We start from the raw sequence: 18,624 nt of genomic DNA on the forward strand, positions 1-18,624 counted from the left end.
ATCCACCCTTGGCGAATCAGCAGCAGAGCAGTGAGTGCATTATGCAAGCGATCGTCCGGGCAAGTCAGCGCTTCATTTCACTTTAGGTATTGACAAGAGAATTGCGAAGGGTGAGGGATTACGTGGAGAAACTGTGCGAGCGGGAGACTGAGTGAGTGGATAAACTTTAGGTGGCGCCCACTGTTCTTGCCCGGAATTGCGTACGGGTACAGCAGTCACTTTTCCTATGGAAGACGTAGGCCTATTTTCTTTTTTGGTCCATATGCATGAACTTCCAGATAGACAAAACAGACTCTGTGAAATCGCAACGCTACTAGCACGACTCCTGTAGCCCCTCTTGTGCCCAGAACCGGCCAAGACTCGTGCATGAGCGTCCTCTGAAAGCGGTACATACGCCCGGTGATTTTCTTGCCTCTCTAGGAGCGGTAGCGTCGTCGATGGAGGCAGGACGCATGCATGTGCTCGCCCATAGCGCAACTGCAAACGTCCCGCGCAAGCGAGCGGGTCGCAGCAGCAGCGGCGGCGATGTGTGTGTGTAGAGGGATAGCTGCGCTGCGGCCGCAAACCGGTTGCCCTCGCCGGCCGACCCACGCGCTCGCCACCTCCGCCGGCGTGCGTGTGCGCGACGCCTCCGCACGCAGTCGGCTGCGGCGGCGGAAGCCGAGCTGCGCGTGCACTCCACAAGCGGCCCTCACTACGACAGCCGCTACGACGACCACGACCACGACGAAAGACTCCGGCGAGGCAGCACCTGTCTCCGCCGACGACGAGCGTTGGCTGCGGACCGCGGCCCCAGAGGAGGAGACCGAATCCGTTCGTAGGTCCGCACCGATCCCGCCAAACCCGAAAGCTCCCTGTCCATTCTGGGAGCGCCTCCTTGTAGCCGGGCCGTCGGTTCAGCTGGGTCCGAAAACAGCTGGCGCTGATATACGCAGTCAGGTTTGTGTGTGCGTGTGCTCCTCTCGGTTTTGTGAGTGAACCCCCGCCGACAACGTCAGTTGTGGTGTGAAGCGCGACTGGCGGCCCCGTTGGTTTTGGATTGACCACCCAAAGGGACTCGGAGAGCGAGAGGCAGACAGCGGCGTAGCCACCAGGACGAAAGCGACGCACGAGGCCGGCTCCTGCCTCGTAGGTCGGTAGGTGTGAAGCCCACTTCACTTTGAGCGTGCTACCGCAGTTGAGGATGGGATGTACGGCGGGGGGAGAGTACTGTGGGGGTTTAGAAATTACTGGAGTCTCATGGATTGGACCAAAACTCCGAAGTCCTAGAGATATCTTTCCCATGTTATCGCCTAACGTCTGCCTCATTTAATCCGTATCCTGGTTAACATGCAATATGTCAACATTTTCTATTTCGTGCCGCAGCGCGAATACCAAATGCAAGCATATGTAACGTAAATACGTAACGAAGATATTGACGCGCCATATGCAAATCACTTTCACTCCTTTTCTTGCATCGATAAGAGCTGAAACAATTATGAAGGACAAAAAAAAAAAGAAAAATTGAAGTGAAGTGTAACCTAGGATGCGTCTTGCTCTGCTCAGTGCATATCATATCGGTGTACCTCCAAAACGTGTGTGCAAACTTTCCCTACCACATTGTTTTCGTACGAGGCGTAAATGAAAACCATTCGTAATCAGTTACCTGCTCTGAATTAACATCCAGCATTTGTGTGGATTTACTATACAGCAGACAATTTGCTCCGAGTCGTATCGAAACGCCGTTCTCATTTCTTCGCCACTGACACTGGCTCTCGCTGCCGGTCTGTGTGTTACGCGACATTTCTCATTCGTTTTCGCGCTCTTTATTTGCGAAACGCCTCTCTCCCGTGGCGTACTCACTGTTTAGGCGTATACCTGTAGGTTCGCAGAGTAGGCGTACCGTGGGCTGTGCAGCTGTGGTGGCGTTGTTAAGATACAGTGTGCGTTTATTTAAACGAGTCATCTGGCTCTGTGTTAGTCAACAAAATCGTTCTCTATGTGCTGCCAGTAAGAAACGGCGCAGGGGAATCGACAGCAACAAATAATGGCGCCATTGTGAACTCCGCGTGCAACGCGCCTCTCATGCTGCAGTGCAACCTGAAAGGACCGTTATCTGCGCCCTCTCCGGGCAAAACCTTGCAACGTTGAGGATGGCAGACATATTGGGATGCATGGCCTGCTCGAACTGGCTACAGTTCACCGGTCGGAGATGTCAACTGCGCATGCAGATTGAACTATATGACGATACGATAGCCGAGCTGCTGCCCTCGCTCTCACGAACAAGTCTCCTGCGCGAACGACTTTGCGAATTCTGGCCCTTATTGGCCGACGACGGCTCTCCGCCTTCCACAACTATGCCTAGGTATAGTTCAGTTGATGTATGGAGTCAACTCAGTCAAATTACAGCCAACAGTGCATATATATCGCGGGAACCCGGCCTCGCTTACGTAACTTGATTTGCTGATTTGACCGGCGTGTTTCTCAAGGGCTGTCACGACAGGGCAGCGTTCTCTCGTTAAGCGGTCGTATAGCCTAGGCTACGTTCAAAACAACGATTCGTTTCTTTCGATTCTATTCATTTTTTAGCAACTGCCTCGCCTCGGCGACAGCCGGGATGCAAAGTCACTTGAGCCATTCACGAAGGGCGGGAAGAATAAAAAAAAACTGTGTTGAATTGGAGTAGAATCATTATAGTATTCACTTCTTTCACGGCGTTTGACGTATCAAGTGCCGCTTAATTCAGCCCGTGTTTCCAATCCAAGCATATAGGTTACCACGAGTTCACAGATATATCGGCAGAGAATGAACACATATACGTCAGTCGCGTTCATGTGACGGCGAGACGCAGAGACACCCTTGTAACTCTGGTCTCGCTGCATTTTTAACAACTGCTGGTAGCCAAAATAATTCGGAAGCCTCTATGCGTTACGGCGTTCCTTACAGCATGCAGCTTTGACCCGTAAAATAGTTCGAAGCAATAGCGCAAACAGGACAGGGGACAAAAGAACGAGTAGACACACACAGCGCTATTGTGTCCCCTGTCCTGTTTGCGCTATTGCTCCGAAGTATGAACCAACAAGCCCGAATTCCAACGCCGTAAAATAGATTAACTTCTCTAACGCAATCCTTGCCAAGTATAAAATGAGCTATTTTGTACGAGCACAGGAGTTTATTTTGTATCGGTTTTAACCCGTACTCATTATTTTGTCTTTTTTCTACGCGTCATTCCTCGCCTTTCGTAGCGGTACATGTCGGTTGGCATCGTTTGTAAGCGCCAGCACCCGCCGACGATAGCAGGACGAAAGAGCAAATCTGGACCCGAACATTCACAGAATGCGATGCCATGTAAGAATTTTCGCGTAGCGGTTCCCATTTCGGCTCTCCTGTCCGTCACAGTGCGTCAAGGTTGCGCAGTTTTCAAGGTTGATCTCGCAGATGGCCGCGCGCTATTCGGAGGAGTGCGCGCAACCCCCGCAGCGAAGCCCGGACGACGTGAGGGGGAAAAAATCGCCGCGGCGATACGCGGATGGCCGTCCCACGCGCTCTGAAAAATCGGCGCGTTGTCGCGCGGCCGTGCAGTCTAGCCCTGTTCTCAACCAGCTGTTAAAGTAAAGAGGAAAACCAAGACCGTATATCTCTATCAACCGGTTACTTATTGAAGCCTGCCCTGTATGCGCGCAGAAGTGGCGTAGCTCGCCGCCAACTTCCGACAAGGACTCGCTCTGATGGCTGTGCAGTGGTCAACGAGGCGGTCTGCTGGTGAGCAAAAGGTAGCTGGTTCGGTCGCAGGCCAGAAATATTGCTGGAGCTAATGGATTTTTTCGTGCCAGAGGAACATTGTATGGGCTATGAGGTATGCACTAGTGGCGTGCTCTGGTTGTTACTTTGACCACCTGCGTTTAACGAGCATCGAAGTCTCCCTACGGTGTTTCAACGTGAGAGCGTTAGTACCCCCATGTGGGAGCGGCCGCTCCGGCAACATGGGTGGGCCACCTTAATCACGTGACCTTATGGCGTCATCGCAACCTTCCCATCGGATTGTGAGCAAACTGACCACCGTAGCAGGGGGCATGAAATTGATGATTGCTCCTGAGGGATTGCTTGGAAATATCAACCTGGATCTCACAAGGCCCACCGGTGGCAGCACCTGCCATCGCAGGGCTGTGGCGCATCTCTTAACCGCTGCACCACTGCGCCAGGATTTGTGTGAGGGACTCTCAGCGATCTATAAATGTAAATTCCGCATATATGAACATTGACCTATTAACGTTATCCCCTTAATAACGTTATCCCCTTAACGCTATCCCCTTAAGCTCTATTAAGGCGGAGCTTAAGTGTCCCCTGCAGTTTTTTGCATCTAACTTCTATCAAAAGGCAGCCGCCGCAACTGGAATCGAATCCACGACCTCGTGCTTCCACAAACATGCATTCCCATCACGGTCAGGTGATACTGCGCAGTCAACTTTCGTTTTCATCGTCCTTACACTCGTAATGGATATTAAACTAGTTTTTTTTTATGCGAAGCATATTGCTAGAGCTACCACTCACGCCGTCGCCGTGGGACCCCCACGCGACACCGTGACGTCACACCACGTGACATCGGATGAGAGAGCCGGCCTCCACCTCGCGCCGTCGCCGTGGGACCCCTAGCCGTCACAGCCGCGCATTCCCGCGCATTTCGAACGCGCGTTCACACTCGGTGTAGGTGAAACGCTCGCTCCACCGGGCAGGCAGACGCGGCTTCCGTGGCAATCCAGGCGCTCACCCAACGCGCGTCTCGGGGTTAGTCGGCGTTCCGCTGTAGCCATGCCGTTGTCTTCCCCCAAGACGAAGGCTTCTAGTGGGGTTATTAAAATGACCAAGTATTCAACCAAGGAAAGCCATGTATTACCAAGCCTAGCCACTAATATGCTTCGCATTCCCCAGGCTTAGCCAAGCTGAGCCTCAGCAAATTTTTTTTTTCACATTTCGGGCCCAATTATGCCTAAATACAATAGAGGTATTCATCTTGAACGCCTCATTATTCTGCGGTGAAATGAACCAAAAGAGCAAAGAAGGCTTTACATTTCAAGCAGATATCCGAAGCAAAACCAAACGAGTATACGTATTCAGCGTCGCCGATCGATTGTCTCTGCACCGGGGCTCGACAAGTGGCGGTTACTTGTGTTTTGAGATCCGCCAGGAGTTTCCATGCTTTCAAAGCTACTAAAGGAATAGCTTTGCTGGCCGATGACTTGACATGTTGGCGTATTTGCAGTTTCAACTGTCTCGAAGGTTGCGTTGGAGATTTATATCGGACAGCGAAAACGCACGAAAGGAAAATAAAAGTGAAAAGGAAGATTGCTGAAGACGCAGAATGTTCCATACACAGAATTAAGATGAAGGGGAGGAGGAGGTTGGGACCGAAGGAAAAGACGTATGCAGAGAAAGTCCCTGTGTACACGTGTGCCAACACATGCATGCATGGGCAGATGCTTGTGGTCAAATGCAGCCTCTCGATCGCGTGTGCCTCGTGTTTTTGTTCGCCTGTATCAGGACTCCCTGCGGTGTACTAAAATTGTGATGTGTCAGACTGGACGATCGAAGAAACTTCTAAAAAGATATATGGGCAGATGCTCTGTTTCGATCGGATTGCAATAACGGTACAGAGCGTCGAAGGTTAGTTATTTCCGAATTCGGCTTCTTCGGACTTTTTGTCTGCGTGACAGCTATACAATAAAATGATGGAATGATTTGTGAGGTTATTTATTTTCGGTTTGTATGTCACATTCTTATTTTATTATTTTTATTCTCTGACTTAAAATAATTAATTAAAATGTTTATTCCGCGTCGATCCATGGTTGTCGCATTTTGGGAGCAGCGGATTTGGCTTCTTATAAGTGGCGCAACACGGAAGGTTGATCTCAGAGCTGAGGTGCTTCGACACAGAAATCTGCTCAACCACTGCGGAGCGTGGCTAGTCGAGGAAAGGTTGTCATGTCGTGGCTATTCGAGGCTATTTTAACATGCAAAAACATTTATAAAGCAGGCACAAATGTTTGTAGCTTCTCGTTCAGTGAGTCTTGAAGAACTAAATGGAAAAATTCTAATCTGTACTGCACATACATCCTGGTAAATGCGAGTATGCAAATGTCAAGGTGCTCGTTAAGAAACAAAGAGGCCGTTTGGAAATATTTTTTTTTGTCCTCGCCATTAATATTGGGAAGCAGACTCTCTAATCAGTAAGCATCCAAGAACATGAGACGACAGAACCACTCTGTGCACAGCGCATATATACTATGCATTCTGGTTAAAGGAAATCGGAGTAATTCTTATGCTATACGGCATGTTCCTGCACCTATTCCTCTTTCCCCTCTTGCGCACTCTCCACCGCTACCTTCACGCGGTTCAGGTGTCCATTCTCTTTCCGTTCAGTCTTCTCCTCCTATGCCATAAGGAAAGTTGGCAAATAATCCTCTTTATTTTTGCACCGCAAGCGCAGGATTACATAGCGAGAGAGATAGAGAGAGAGAAAAAAGAAGGATAGATGGAGTTCTCTCCTTTTGTAAGCTTGCTATTCAATGGGCGTGCCATCGGGCGCAGGAACGGCAGTGCCTATTGCATGTCTTACTGGGTATGCAAATTCATTTGTTATCGAACGGAGAAGCAGGGCAAAGAATTTCTTTTCTGCTGTGCATGCCCCTACTCTGGGCATATATGCTGAGAGGCAAAGAAAGAAAAAAAGAGCCTAGCAAGACCCGTTTGACCGTTGCTAGCTCGCTATGCAATGAGCGTTCTGTACACGACGAGATGGAAGACCACAATGTATTCACCGCTTCTCGTTTCGTTTAAATATTCGCGGTGCGATCCTCTCTCTGCGGCTGACGCGTTCGCAGATGGCCAGCGAGGCTGGCGATTGTCCGCCCAGCTCACCGAGATCGCGGGTCGCATTACGGATGGCGCGATCGCGTCGAAGGCGCCGCCGATAACCGACGGCCGTCCAGGATGTGCGACCGCGACGACGACGGCGTCCTTTCCGCGTCGGTCCGAGCGGCCAGGCGCTAATGGAGGCTCTCTTGGCGACCGCTCAAGGGAAGGAGGAGGGCGATGCCGCCCTTGCGCAACAGAGTCGCCCCGTGGGCGTGTACGCTACTCGCGGGCAGGAGAAAAGTTTTCATGCGCCTCGGCCGCTTGATGGAGATACGCGTGCACAGAAGCCAGAGTGCCTTAATACATGCTGTAAATCGTCGCCATATTTTTCATTTCAACAAAGAGGCGACCATAGGACGTAAACTAAGCCACCATTGGTGAGCGCAGGTGTCTAATAATAAAAAAAAAGTTCAAGGAAAGTTTGCAGGTCGGCATATTCCGGCAGTGTTCTTTCTTGAAGCATGTGCACTTTTTCGCTCCGTACTTTCTTTGGGGCTAGAATCAGCAAGACCTTGATCATGCACACGCTACTTGCACATCGCAGATCGGTTTCAGTTACGTGGCAAAAGTAGTATTTTTCTGCCTCCGTTTGTAACTTCAACATTCTACTGGGTTAATTCGCAGTACAATGAAATATATAATCATCATCGTCATCATTGCATCATAATAAAAATTTGAGAAAATATTCCTGCCATAGTGAAACATTCGCAAATTGCTGCTTTCCGAAAACAATTCGCGAATGGAACCGGCTACCAGCCGGCATTGTGGAGTGCCCTACTACCGATGCATTTACAGAAGCTCTTCAGCTGTAAGCTGTAAGCTTCAGCTTTTGTTGTAATCAGTTGTAATCGTGGTTGATTGAAGCGCTTCAACGTACGCTTTATTTGTTTTTGCACAGAACCTTGTAGCAGGTGTTTTTTTGTTGTTGTTACCCGTGTGTGCATGTCGTCAGTTGTTCATGTCGGTTTGTGAAAACACGCTTGTGGTGTCTTGATATTTTTTTATTGTGCATGTAATAGTTATGTTTTTCATATCCCCCCTTCCTGCTTACAGCCCCTTCTGGAGACTAGCAGTACTGTGCAAATAAATAAATAAACAAAAAAAATCAAACGTAAACAGTTTTATAGTGAATGTAGAACAAATGTCCTTCCTATTCTCACAGTGACCGTATCCCAACAAATTTCCCGATTTCATCTTACCACCTGTATCCCTGCCTGTCCACAGTTTAGTGGGCAGCGTTTTATCTCTGAAAAAAAGGAGGAGCAGGGAGAAGATTGTGAGAATAATGCCCGAAAATTTTGCAGCATTTTTTTTTACCGTTACAGATATAGCAGTGACACCCCATAGCCCTGTTTCTTTTTGAAATCTTAACCGCTTTTAGAGATGATAGAACGCAGAGCTAAGCAGTAAAGCCAGGCACTTGTCAAATATTGAAATGGTGCCAATTGCGTTTTGCGTTCGAAGCTAAGAAGGACGAAAAAAATTCAAGCACCTGTAAGAAAGTACTGGTAAACGATATGTCAACAGCGCAAATAAGCGCCCTATCGGAAGAAGCAGAGGAAGCAGCTATAGCAATAGCCATTGCCCAAACCAATGCGGCTTATATACTAAGCGATTCCAAAACAGCCATTCTTAACTTCGCCCGCGGACGCGTCCATCCCCCCGCGTGGCAGATATTGAGAATGTGCACCCTAAATCCCGATAGGCGTATTGAGCTCGTGTGGGTGCCGGCTCACTCTGGCAATCCCGGAAATGAGGCCGCCGATAACATAGCCCGAGGACTTATTTGCCGGGCAAATGGCGACCCCAGCCGGGATTTCTCGAGGGAGCGGGCACACACGTTCTCAGAACTAACTCAACAAGCACGCCTTGCCCGTCGACTCTATCCCCCTCCCCACCCCCGCCTATCCCACTCCCAACAAATCCTCTGGAGGCGACTCCAGACCCGAACTCTTCCTACCCCTCAGCTTCTATCCCACTTCCGCCATGTTTCCCCAGAGTGCACTCTCTGCGGAGAACCGCACGCCACCCTTGACCACATCCTCTTCGGCTGCCCTGCCGATCCTCCCCCGCAGGGACAGCCCGCCATCGGTACATGGGAGGAATGGGAGGAATGGGAGGCCCTCCTTGCGTCGCAGGACCCGGACGCGCAACTTCGCTGTGTGAACCGGGGTGCCAGTGCCATGGCCCTGCGTGGCCTGGACACATGCGCGTAATGTGAGGGCTGTGCGGTGGCCCTGAGACCTCGTACGGTCCAAACTCACTTGCTTAATAATAAAGTTTTCCATCCATCCATCCATCCTATAGAAGAACACGTTAGTTGGAAAGGAAATTGAATGGTTAGTGAATTTATGCATGCTGAAGCAGTGGTGTGGGCGACGAGGTACGCCATCGGGGAGTACCTCCCAGAAGTTTTGACGAAGGCTGACCCAAAAATTGTAAAGTGTCATATTTAATGCCGCAGCGGTGGACTAGTCGTTTGAGCATCCGCCTCGTGTGCGGGAGGTGCGAGGTGCGATCCCCAGTGCCGCCGGGTACCCACCGGTGATAAAAGGGGTACAAGCTTTCCTCTACCTGGTGCTCGGCTTATTCAGGGTGAAATGGGGTCTTTGACCCCACCTTGAGCAAAACGAGAAATACCTTGTGCCATGGCGCTCTTTGGCCGCAGATGCCCTTGCGCCATAGAAATTCCCCTTCATCAAGTGTCATATTTATTGACGTCTCTTGACGCTTGCACCCGACTAGATATATCCCTAGTACTGACAAGGTACTTAAGGATATTCCTGTCACGTATACAGGGACTGCTTTACTTCATGTACTAGCACATGAAAACACAAAAACATAGATACGAATTAAACTCGACGAAAAAGTATTCTACTGGTGCAATGAAAGCGATGCTGAGCGGTATCGGGTTATTTCTCTCCCTCTTCCAACTACTTACATCAAGCTGGTCACATTATTTTCGTCTGCGTGCGACTTATTTACCTCGGCACTCCGTACTGGGGCGCTCGTGACATCCGCGGCCAGCCAGCTCGTGACGACGCGTGGTCAAACTCACAAACTCCCGTTGTGAGCACAAGGAGCATAATGGCAGAGAGCCGAGTCCGCAACTAGCCGCAACCGCACATGGCTGCCGTGAGCTGCGCGCGTGCGCCCCATTCGCGGCCTATTCAAAAGCATTTCTCTCCCCCGTCCTGAATAAAAAACAAACAAAAATTTATATAGAAAGTCTGCAGGACCATCAGTGAGAGGAAACGAGAGACTAGGAAAACAAGCAAAAGCGGACATTACCGGGCGACCTCACACCCACCGCTACCGTCCCCGCCCGCTCGCCCTCCGCGCTTCTCTCCGTTCTTTTTGTTCGCCGAGCGGTTTTCCCGAGACAGTGTGTCTCTGTGTTGTGAAAGAGCAAGGACAGGCGCCAGGTACGGGTTAAAAGAGCTCCGCTTATGCGCCGCAGCCGCTTTCACCGCGAAAGATGGTGGCTCCCGAGGCACCGTTATATACGTCGCCGTCACGCCGTTTGCCCGCACGGCGGCTTTTGTCGTCTCTCCGGGGAATGTGAACCGGGCCATAGAGTACGTCGCTTGCGACGAAAGTATGCACATGAGGCCGCTGACGCGGCTGTCCCGAAAGCGGATGTGCTGCGCGAGTCAGAACGCCAAAGGCTGTCATGGCCGTTGTATTACGGCAGTGGCGAAGGGAGCGGTAGGCCCAAACTCTCTTCCGCCATAAATGTTGCTGTTAGTCAAAGGCCCGGTCTCATGTTTTGTAGCGTGAGCTACATTGGCCACAGTCTCGCCGTTGCAAGTGCTCCCTCTGTCGACCATACTGCGCATGCGCAAGGAGCAAGTGACGTCACTGCGTACAGCTGGCGCGCCTCGCCGCTGCGGCTGCTGCCGCCGGCGCAGAGCCACGTGACGTCACTGCTCACGCTACGTATATCCTGGCATAGCAGAGCTAAGCCACTGCCAACTTTTGTAAAACCCGAAGAGCCGGAGAGAAGACACCGGAATGAGAGATAACAGTGGAATGTTTACCTCTGGGCAGCCCACGTGAAATCGGAATGTCAGCGCACAGTGGGGACAGGTTTCTTACGTTGAACACCGCTTAAAATAAACTTTTCTACTTCTGCGTGTCGGTACAGATACAGAAACAATGGGTATGGCTGAGAAACAATGCTGGCGAATAGTTATCGGGATGTTCGTCGCATTTCGTTGCTATCAGTTACGTCGTGGATGTGGGTGTTTGTGGGTTTGTGGGATGTGGGTGTGCATCGCCATGCACACGGAAAGAAGCAACAAGCAGTGTCACAGTGCACAACACGGAGGGCATCGCCGAAAAAAGCGCAAATGCACCGTGCAGTCGGCTTGTAACATGTATTCGTATCGCTCAAGAACAAAACGCTCGGTGAGCACATGTTTTCCTGGGCGTTGGACTCGAAATGATGGTCACGCTTTACTGGCATCACTTTCCTTTGCGTTGCAAAAGTTTTGTACCGTCGTTCAGCACGCGTGATATCACACACGCTGGGTGAAGCTTGTCTAGCATTAAGTTTGACCACACTGTGTTCATTAAGTGTGCGCCCAAGTATCGATAAAGGAATGTGCTTTGTGCAGAACGGCCCAGTAAATATGCAGCTGCAACGAGAGGGTGTCGAACTCGCGACACAGGTGCGCGCGGAGCAGAATGTCCTGCCCTATGGTGCATTGCGCGGATGTGCGTAGTGGTTGAGAGGATAAAATTGTTTCTGCCTCACGTTCTGCCCTTTCGAGGGTACACTGAAGTTCTTCAACCCGAAAGAAGCATTTTTCATGTCTCTTTTTTCGCTGCAGCCAATGTCAAAATATATTTTGCGAAGCAGATGTGGCTTCGCCATTAGTTCTCCTCTCTCGCCTAGAGGTAAGAAAATTTTCGGATGCTGCAAACGGATGACGTAGCTCACAGCTACATCCTGCACCATTTTCGCGAACCGCCAGTCGATGGAAATCGTCAGAAGGCAGAAAATATCTACATTTCCTGAAGGAGAATGTTCTTAAAAGTTATTCTGACACATGCTGAATTTCGCGGTATCACCCAAAAGCTAAGCACCGCCTTTCTTAAAAAAAAAAAAAAAAACACCTTACTGAGTACAGAATCTGATTAGCGTTGAGGAGCCCGAGAGAGCCCCCCCCCCCGCCCCCTTTTTTTCTTCTTAGTTTTGGTTGACGTTTTGCCCAAAGCATTGGCGGACGAGTGATTTTTCACGAGTTGTATGCGAATCACGAAAAACACGAAAATTAAGTCGTTTGCAGTATACATAAGTTGTTATGCGAAACCCTTCATTTCCTTTACCTTGTTCTATGGTTTCTCCGCAGAACAGCTATGCTAGGAAGGCAGAGCCCTCTGTAGGAGGAAAGTAAATGCGAGGACGGAGAAAATTGCTTTTGAAGAGTTAATGAAGCGGATAGAAGATCGCGCATAGTGGCAAAAAAACCATCACACCATTTTCGTTGACGAAATGACGTCGGATATAGGGGATAGTGTCAGTCCTCTTGTGCGCTCAAGGCCTCATTTATCAAAATGCTTAATCTCAGAGGAATCAGCAATGTGATGTCATGATACCTCATTTGTTCACAGTTCCAGAGCAATAACTTTTTCCTTATATTGTAAGCAGATTGGAGATTCTTTTTTTTTCTTTTCTGGGGGGGGGGGGGGGGGGGGGGGGGTTGCCTGAGGGGGTAAAAGGAAGAGAAAGTTGTGCAGTTTGTGAGAGGTCCGGCAACATTTTGGCGAAAGTGCTAAGGGGCCTTATGCAATGCAGGGACGCTGAGGCGACATTTTAGTTATACTTTCCCTCACCCTTCGCAAGGCCTCCGATTTGTGACGCGCTCTTAATAAACGTATAGTCGTGACCAACACAACCGCGCACCACCCACGCTCTGTGCTCCAAACACACCTGTTCTTACAACTGTAGCAGTTCATATCGCTCAGCACCCGAGGCCGCAATATTGCGCCAGCGTGGGTCGCCGTATCAATAAACCCCTTGCGGCCTCGCCTTGCTCCGTGCGCGTTCGACATCGCCGCTCGTGCGCGATTAGCATCACGCGACTGCGTCGTCGTCGTCGTGAACACACACACGCACTCCCAGTGTCCCGTAGGGCCGTGAAGAGGCGGGCCTCGCGTCACGCGGCTTCGGCGCGTGGGAGTGCCGGCTAGGGCCGTCGTCGCCGCCATTCTCACAGGCGTCGGCGACGATCGCCTAAAAAGGAAGCGTGCCGCCCCGCTACCGAAGGCGCGACACGCTGCCGCTGCCGATGCCGAGTCGCGGCTCTTTTCCCGAGTCGACCGAGAAGCGTGCGCGCAACTGCCGAGAGCTGACGGACCGTGTATGCGCGGGGTCAATGACGAGGCTCCTTTAATTATATCTCTCTCGGTTAACCAAACGGCGGAAAGCGCGAAGCGGATGTCCTGCGAGCATCGGCAAAGGATATAGAGCCTCTCGGGAAAAGCAAGTTTATTGGCAAGCGGGCGCAACAGGTTCAAGGAGCGCGCAGTCATATGCGCGATTCAAAGGTTAATTGCATGCGCGGTTCATTACGTTCGCACCGACGCCTACTTGCTATAGATAGCGGACGAGTTCTGTAAAACGGTGCACTGTGCTTGTTCATTTACTGATCTGCTCTTTCTTGCATAACAGAGCATAAAGAGGAGAAGCAAACAAGAAAGGAAAAACACAGCTTTAACACTTTCAAAAAGCGGAAATGCGCGAGCATTTCAGCCAGAATAAATTCCAGCATCCGACGTGAGAAAAGAAAAAAGGCCAAGAAATGGCGCCGAAACTTCGCAAAGTGCCACGAAGAGCAATGTGGAACATTAGTATTATCTCGACAAACGTGCGCATTAAATGTGCAGCGTCCTTCAAGTGTAGATAGATTCAAGGTAAAGTTCAGAGAGTCGCTACGGAGCATAGCGCGACCGTTGTCTTCTTTGTCCGCTCAGGACACACGGAGAGGCGCTTCGAAATGCTGCTTCATCGACATCGTCGTCGCATCACGTGCTCGTCCGAATACGGGATTATTTGAGCGACGCGACCTTGACACGAGCGTCGCAACAGCCGTGTTTCTGCTTCACCGCCGAATATATTAGCGCAAGCCACGGTCACGCGTATCTCTCGTGCACTGAGCGGAACCTCCTTCTTGAGTGCGCGCGTTCTGGTATGCCTGTCTGATCCCGACACCTGTATAGCAGCAGCGCGTCGTGCTTGTATATTCGTTCGCGTACCCGTACTCGTTTAACTGGTTTCAAAATAAGTCACCGTTTCACGGCTCGGCAGCCGTCGACAGGTTTTTAAGAGCGAAGAATAAAGCTCGCTCTCTGCGCACAGACAGCGTTCAGACACACACTTGCGCGATTGCTGTGTGTAAGGCCGTCTTAGCTCTGTCTGGGTTCTGGCACACGCGCAAGCCGCATTATGTCCTGCCAGTCTCTGTGCGACCCAGGAGGGCTAAGTCTGAGAACCGGCTCATCTGCCGATTCTCACGCTTAGCTTCTAGTCTCAGGTACTGACAGTTTTACGAGGGCATATAGCTTCTTTCTTCTGCTCCGTGTGCGAACGACGGAAGTAGGATCTGACATAGTGTCTGCGCCTGATCTCTTCGAGACACTAGACACGCTGGCCAAATGAAAGATGAGGCCACGGAACTGCGTACAGTGACAGCTGAATAGTGCGACGTGCCTGCTTCCTTGCTGATAAGTTCTGACCGGTGCAATTCTCGCTTTGCACTTTCACGCGGAGCTACTGCAGGTCCGGAATGCATAGTCGTCGCGAATAATGAGAAGAGAATTTATCTTTCGCATCCCAAGCCCGTACTGCGGTTTTTGAGGGAAGCAGTGCCGTGCGCGACTACTGATTGATTTCGCCTACTTGGGTTCTTTAACGGACACCGCCAAGTAAAATGAAATAAAAAAGTAAACTACAAGTATTGCCCTGTAAAAAGAAAAAAGAAACAGTCGCCGAAACTGAGTACCGAACGCATCTCTTCGGGTCGCTCAGCAGCCTGACGTCATAGCTGCTATAAGTTACTGCAGCGGGCTTTGTGCAAAAGATGTTTTGTACGAGAATCAATCATAATTCCTCGTTGAAAACTTAAGTCGCCATGCTTAATGCAGAGTTAACGTATGCTTAACGCAGCAGTGATAGTGTGCTCCAATCGCTCCTTGACAAAGCTCTCGCCGGGTGTAGAAGCAAGTTTGAGCGTCGCCAAAAGATGAAAACGAATAACTGCATCCATTCCGAGCATGTCATCGAGCATGCAGAAGAGTATGAAACCAAATTACTCGAAAAGCTAGTCGGTCGGTGTCAGTGTACCGTTTCGATGAAGACTCCTTAACGCGTTAGCACTTGCTGTTATTTGACAAGTTGAAATTTTGTCGCGGTGCCTACAGGAACAGTTCGGTCGGTTTAGTCGTGGACCTAACACAAGGAAGGGAAGAGACACTTCATTCGCGTATAGTGCCAGGAAACGACTTGTAATGCTGGCAGCAGTGAGTCGTGACATGTGTCTCTTGTCTATCTTCACCCGACAAACTTCCGGTCCCCGCGTGCGCGGTGTAAGTTAGCCGAACGCGGAACCTTCTGAGCAATGCGGAATGATTGCATTTTCGTGCGTTCTACTTGTCAAAGATTATACACGGACCCTGGAAGCTGGTATGTGCCCATGCAAGGCGAGCTCATTACAAGGGCCGCCCCTATGTGCGTAAGGGCGGCGCCGCGCCTTGGTCACAAAACAAACGAGGAAATCGGCCAAGCCAGTAAAGAATGAGACACCGCTGCTCCTGCCGCCGGCGCCGCTGAGCGGTCACCGTGGGCATATACAGTGGCTCTACCTCGCTCGCATCATCCCTCTAATGGGCGATGTTATCGGCGCAAAGGGGTTCCTTCCTGCCGCCTGACTGGGGCGCCTGCCAAGCGGAAGCGGCGTGTGTGCGCAGAAGCGCGGGGTATGCTGCTAGCCGGGGGAGGGGCGCGCAGCCCCCTTCGAACACGGCGACCGCGCGAGGGGGCCAGACACGCCTCGAGGGCCCATGCGTCTTTTGTCCCAACAGCTGTAGGCACAACTGCGTAAGCATGCAGTGGCATTGTCAGTAGGGCTCAGGGAAGACGTGTGGGGAAAGTGTCAGTCGAGCGAGAAGAATTATCTTGGAAAATCAGAATGATTAAATTTATCAAACAGTCAGTCAGTAAAAATATATCTTGCTTATTAACCGGAGGTATTATATGTTGACGGCATTTTCAGATGCAAGGTGCGATATAGGCTATTGCGTATATACGATTAGATTGTTATCCCTGACATCGTAATTTTTAATAAGGCTTTATCTTTTGCAGGCAGGGGAGCAGTTACCAAACAGTCAACAATCTTTGATTGCGTTGAGCTCTTCCTATGAGTGTAGCAAGGTTAGGTCCATTTTGTCCTTAGTTTTAAATAAACATTCTCACAAGGCTGAACTTATTTTCAGTGTTCGACCCCACTTGGCCGACTTGCGCCCAGTTATGCACATTTCTATGCAGCGATATTTACTCACAGAAGAGAAGGAGAAAAATGCGAACCAGAAAGTTGGCAGTTTAGGTTCCATATCTCAGCTTTTTTTGGCGTTTGTTGTTTCTGTCTGTCTCTCTTTTTTTTCCCCTTTTCTTCTCCGTCCAGCGGTATAGAAGAGAGCAGCGTAAACAAACCCAACGGCGGCGAATTCGACGCCTGCAGCAGAGGCGCGCTAATCCTCGATCGCGTGAACTCTTGAGCAATAAAACGCCTGGCCTCTGTTTTTTCCTTCCTCGTGGAGTCCTCGTCAAGTGCGCTCTTGATCGGCGACGAAGAACGCTCGGCCGATACCTGGCTCGAACCATTTTGCCGAGAAAAGCAGCGCGCGAATTATAAGAAGCGTAAAAAGCTACGTCTTCATATTATTTCGCCATTTTTTATGCACCGCACTATTGGCCGCTTGATGCCTTTCATTGCGCGTGCAATCTGCAGCGACCAATAGTGCGAGCACCCGTGCACTGACTGTGCGAATAACAATTTTCCTAAATAAAATTCCTTTCTCTCTCTCATAATTGGCCGAGATTTGTGTCACTTGGCGGGAAATTCGTTATTGAAGAGTACTGCGGGAATGTGGCACGTAGCATATATACTCTGTACTCTACGCTAGCACTACAACCTAGAGATCTAAAATTTTCGGATTTTGAGTGCTGAAGAAAAGACGAAAAGAAACGAGGTTTTTTTCTGGAAGTATTGAAAAAATTAGGAAGATATTCAAAACAAGAATATGCAGATAATTTTTATGTGGTACACCGCATGCTTGACCGCGAAAATTCTTTTTCGTGGATTCTTATTCACATATTTGCACTCTTGCCTGGTGCTTTGCCTTCCCACCTGAAGACTGCCTCCTTGCTAGCGTGTGGTATCGATGGCGGATACTTGTGTCTCCACTCACAGCCGTGGGGAGACAAAGAAGGCGCATGCGTAGCAACGCTGAAAGGTGCGAAATATGGCCACCGGAGGGCCACCTGATCAGTCGTCGCACGACGCAAAGATCCCTTCTGTTTGCGGTCCGTCCAGAACCTGATCAGGGAACTGCGAGATCCGGGAGTACACTGTCGAAAGATCACTACTGCACCAAGGAAAAGAAGAAATCTGACAAACAAGCTGATCAGTGTACGTTTTTGAAACGTATGTTGAGCAAATTGCCCTGAGTTCCAGAAAGATGCCTGGTGTGGCCCTGACATAAATGACACGTGTGGGACAGCTTTGTTGCTAAGAACCGATACAGTTTGAAGCCTTTCAGCTTCGCAGGCTCGTATTCAAGCTGCCATCAGTTCCACTTAAGAGGGCGACTTTCAGTGGTTGAATATAATAAGGCGAAGAAACAAACAGCGGAAAAAAAAACGTAAAAATCGCAGAACGCTTGCGGAGTATCTGCATATGTTGCAGTGCAGAAGAGCATTCTGATCGAATCGCACTTTGTTCCTCTATTATCACCACGCTTGGCACTTAGGCCCTATCGATTCTTTTTAGACATGGAAAATAAAAAGTGATTTGATATTGTCAGGTGCAAAAATGACAAGCGCTTTTTTTTTGAGGAAGAAGATTTTTTAGACATAGATATGGGGTAGCGAGGAAATAGCAGCTGATAAAAAAATCCAGTTGTAATATGTTTCTATGTAGCCGCATTCTCATGTAAAACAGAACCATGCAACATCTCTGGTTTAGACTTTCCTGACCAGCTGAACGGTAAGCATGACGACACGGCTGAATTATTTTGCAACTGAGATATATAGTACAAAATGAAGCGCACTTTTCGCGTTTTTTGAACTTTTTTTTTACTCACACACTAGGTTACTTGTTTAAAACCTAATTTACAGTCCCCTTTTACCGTGTTCGGTTTTTTTTTCCCGGTTTTCCGTCGCTCGTGGGGGAAAAAAAAAAAAAAAGTTTTTTTTTTTTTTTAAATTTTCGGGGCTTTTTTTCGAGCTCTCCCTTCACAACTCGGAAAGTCTTATTTGTGGGAAGAATAAGGTATAGAAACGGGAATTATGTTCAGTTTATAAAAAAGCAGTAAATAATTCTAAAATTTAAATTGTTCGATCCCGGCCGCGGCGGCCGAATTTTGATGGAGGCGAAATTCTAGAGGCCCGTGTACTGTGTGTTGTCAGCGCATGTTAAAGAACCCCAGGTGGTCGAAATTTCCGGAGCC

General features: G+C 49.7%; 1 protein-coding gene across 2 annotated transcripts in view; it reads left to right on the plus strand.

Annotated features, from left to right (window-relative positions):
- The first annotated feature begins 586 nt into the window (after positions 1-586).
- Positions 587-18,624, plus strand: part of LOC149365061 (uncharacterized) — an 86,501-nt gene continuing 68,463 nt past the window's right edge. The window contains exon 1 of one of the 2 annotated variants that reach the window (XM_089575140.1): positions 587-1,136. The gene's annotated coding sequence lies outside the window, so the exon portion shown is untranslated. The remainder of the gene's footprint in view (positions 1,137-18,624) is intronic. The other variant, XM_089575141.1, reaches the window with a different exon arrangement.

The sequence above is a fragment of the Amblyomma mixtum genome, chromosome 2, assembly GCF_055824585.1.
Source record: "Amblyomma mixtum isolate Tamu chromosome 2, ASM5582458v1, whole genome shotgun sequence".
Taxonomy (NCBI): Eukaryota; Metazoa; Arthropoda; class Arachnida; order Ixodida; family Ixodidae; genus Amblyomma; species Amblyomma mixtum.